This window comes from Benincasa hispida, chromosome 3 (assembly GCF_009727055.1).
Source record: "Benincasa hispida cultivar B227 chromosome 3, ASM972705v1, whole genome shotgun sequence".
Lineage (NCBI taxonomy): Eukaryota > Viridiplantae > Streptophyta > Magnoliopsida > Cucurbitales > Cucurbitaceae > Benincasa > Benincasa hispida.
In genome coordinates, this window is record NC_052351.1 from 50,126,320 (window position 1) to 50,130,269 (window position 3,950).

The 3,950-nt window shown below is 42.4% G+C and overlaps 1 non-coding gene across 1 annotated transcript; it reads left to right on the plus strand.

Annotated features, from left to right (window-relative positions):
- Positions 1–3,537: 3,537 nt before the first annotated feature.
- On the plus strand, positions 3,538–3,644 carry LOC120074806. Its single transcript, XR_005481088.1, has one exon. It is a non-coding gene; the product is annotated as a small nucleolar RNA R71 (small nucleolar RNA).
- The last annotated feature ends 306 nt before the right edge of the window (positions 3,645–3,950 follow it).

Here is a 3,950-nt window from a genome sequence, read left to right on the forward strand (position 1 = left end):
CCCCTCTTGTAAAGATTCGGCTCGTCCCAATAGTAGGATTTACATTCATGAATAAGCCGCCTCTTTTGGTGGGCTGTATAATTTTCTAGAAATTGCTCACAGACCAGGTAATTGACAACATCTGTGTACCATGGTAATTCTTCAAGTTTGAACAGCTGCTCATCTGGAAAGGATGCATTCACCTCCGACTTGTTGCGGTCTACTTCCGGATTCTCTAATCTTGATTGGTGGTCCGCAACCTGGTTCTCCGTCCTCTTGCGGTCAATGATTTCCATGTTGAATTCTTGGAGGAGGAGAACCCATCGAATTAACCTCGGCTTTGCATCTTTCTTGGTCATTAAATATTTTATTTTTGAGTGGTCGGTGTGAACTATCACTTTGGATCCTAGCAAGTAAGCTCTAAATTTTTCCAACGCAAAGATCATCGCAAGAAGCTCTTTCTCAGTTGTAGTGTAATTTGCTTGGGCAGGGTTCAATGTTCTACTCGCATATGCAATATGGTGTAACATTATTTTTTTCTTCTGTGCTAGCACTGCCCCCATCGCATAACCGCTAGCATTACACATAAGCTAAAATGGCTTTGTCTAGTCCGATGCGATCAACACAGGTGCGATTATCAATGCGTTCTTCAGTATTTTGAATGTGTTGAGGCATTGTGAATCAAAGTCAAACGTTATGTCAGCCTTTAACAACACACTCAATGGTCGAGCAATCTTCGAAAAGTCCTTCATAAAACAACGGTAAAATCCTGCATATCTAAGGAAACTTCTGACAACCTTCACATTTGCTAGAGGTGGAAGCTTTTCAATGGCCTTAATTTTCGCTTTATCCACCTCCAGCCCTTCCTTGGAAACCTTGTGCTTAAGCACAATACCTTCATTCACCATGAAGTGGCACCTCTCCCAATTCAGCACAAGATTTGTCTCTTCACATCTCCTTAATATCTTCTCCAAGTTGTTCAGACAGACTTCATACATTTGCCCATAAACCGAGAAGTTGTCCATAAAAATTTCCACTGAATCCTCGAGATACTCAGAAAAGATAGCCATCATACACCTCTGAAACGTGCTCGGCGCATTACATAATCCGAACGGTATGCAACGAAAAGCAAACGTTCCGCATGGACAAGTGAATGTGGTTTTTTCTTGGTCTTCAGGAGCGATTATTATTTGGTTGTAGCCCACATACCCATCCAGAAAACAAAAGTAATCATTTCCTGTTAGGCGGTCTAGCATCTGGTCAATAAAAGGCAAGGGGAAATGGTCCTTCTTTGTTACCGCACTGAGCTTGCAGTAGTCCATGCAGATCCGTCAGCCAGTGACGGTTCTCATTGGTATTAACTCATTGTTTGCGTTTGGGACTACCGTCATTCCTCCCTTATTGGGCACGCATTGCACGAGGCTGACCCATGTGCTATCGGCGATTGGGTATATGATGCCTGCGTCCAACCATTTAATTATCTTCTTTTTCACAACCTCTTTCATCGCAGGGTTTAGTTTGCATTGAGGTTCGATAGACCCTTTTTGGTTTTCTTCGAGACGTATCCTGTGCATGCAGTATGTTGGGCTGATTCCTCTTATATCTGCTAGCGTCCACCCGATTGCTTTTATGTACTTCTTCAGGATGCTAAGCAGTGCATTTTTTTGTTCTTTTTGTGGCGCAGAGGAAATTATCACTGACAAAGTTTCATTTTGCGCCAGGAAAATGTACTTTAGATGACTTGGTAGAGTTTTTAATTCCACGGCAGGTGGTTGTTCCAAGGAAGGTTTTTGTGCTTTTCTCTCTTCATTCAATGTCAATTTTTCTTCTTTGTTTGTTGTTTCCATGATCACATTGTAGGTTTCTACGGATGTAGTTGCATCATCTCTTTCATCTTCATCTTCAGACTCCTCTTCTTTATTACAACTATGTTCATTATCAGAATTGGATAGGTCTTCATCTTCTGGATACTTCATGGCTTTAATGATGTTAAACCTGAGCTTCTTCCCATTTACACTCATTGTGATCTCTCTCTTGTACACATCAATTTGAGCGCGACCAGTAGATAAAAATGGTCGTCCCAATATGATGGGCACATCTTTGTCTGCTTCGTAGTCGAGAATGATAAAGTCTGTCGGTAGAATGAATTTATCAATTGAGACTAGGATATCCTTCAACTTTCCTTCTAGGTGAACTAAGGACCTGTCTGCCAGCTGGAGAGTCACTGTCGTGGGCGTCAGCTACCCCACATTCAACTGTTTGAAAATTGAAAGGGGCATTAAATTTATACTGGCCCCAAGGTCACAAAGCGCTTGACCGATATATATTTCGTCAATTGAGCAGAGTATTATGAAACTTCCGAGGTTACGCATCTTCAGTGGAATTATGGTGTTTGACTTTTGCGTTAACACCACTGTTACGAACTTTCCTGTGCTCCTTTTCTTTGACACCACGTCCTTAAAAAACTTAGCATATTTTGGCATTTGTTCTATCGCTTCTGTGAAAGGGATGTTGATGTGTACCTGTTTTAAAATTTCCATGAAGCGATGATACTACAGTTCATCATTTTGCTTTTTCTTAAGTCTTTGCAGGAATGGTGGCGGATGTATCTTCACGGTTCCGTGTTCTATAGGCTTGGAGGTGGACGCAACTTTTGGTTCCATCATCTTATATTCTTCGGTTTATTTTGGTCAACGAGGTCTTGGATTCCATCGCAACTGGATTAGTCTGACTTGGCTCATTCTTCTCTTTCGCTATTGTCTTTCCACTTCGCAAGGTCACGACTTGACATTGCTCCTTTCCTGTGTTCCCCGGGTTGCGAGGAGCTCAGTTGAGCTCGATAACGTCCCTTGTGGTCTACTTTTAAGCTCTCCCGCAATCTATCCTATTTGGATCTCCAGATTGCGGATAGAAGTTGCCTGGTTCTGGAGGACCGTTTCATTCTTCTCAATATACTGCTTTAATAGGCTCTCTAGAGAGGAATATGGCGGTGCTTGCGAGCTACTTGCTTGATGTTGCGGTTGACTGTTCGTTCGCTAGAAAAATCCTTGCGGCCCTTCTTTTTGTGCCATAGGTTGATAATTTTGTTGTTGGGTATTTTTCCAAGTGAAATTGGGGTGGTTTCTCCACCCGGGGTTGTATGTGTTAGAGAAAGGATTGTTCTTTACGAAGTATACTGATTGCGGGTTCCTCGGACATTCTTCCATCGGATGTGATTCTCCACACGTGGCACAACTCGTGCTTGTCTGATCAATTGCGTTGACTTGCCCTCTTTGCGTTCTCAGGCTATTGATTGTGCTGCCCTATAATAGATTAATCATTGCATTAATTTGATTTTGTAGAGATGTGATGGCCCCATTATTTACGTCACCTTCTCGAATTTTTAATCGTTGATCGCTTTCTCTCCAATCTTCGTGATTCTTTGATATGTGATCAAGAATATTTTTAGCCTCATCATAAGTTTTGTCAAGCAGACCTCCAACTGCTGCCGCATTGGCAGCTGTCTGCGATGCAGGGTTCAAACTGTGATGAAATATCTCCATCTGGAGACAGTCAGGTAAGCCATTGTGCGGACAATCTCGTACTAATCTCTTAAACCTCGCCTAGGCATCGCTGAGCGATTCGTCAATTTCTTGTTCAAAATTTGTAATCAACTTTCTCCTTTTTGCATTCTCGGTAGGAGGGAAGTATTTCTTCATGAACTTTTCTACAACTTGTTACCACAAGGTTATCTCCCCTGGTTCGAGAGAATAGGCCCATTTCCTTGCTTGATCGCATAACGAAAATGGGAACAACGTTAGTCAAACTTCTTCAGTAGAGATGTTTGGGAGCACAAAAGTGTTACAGATTTCAATGAAACTCCGAAGATGGGCGTGCGGGTCCTCGCCACGCCTTCCACCAAACTGTCCGGTTGTCTGAATCATCTGAACCCTGTCTCTTATACACATCTAGATGTGTATAAGAGACAGGTC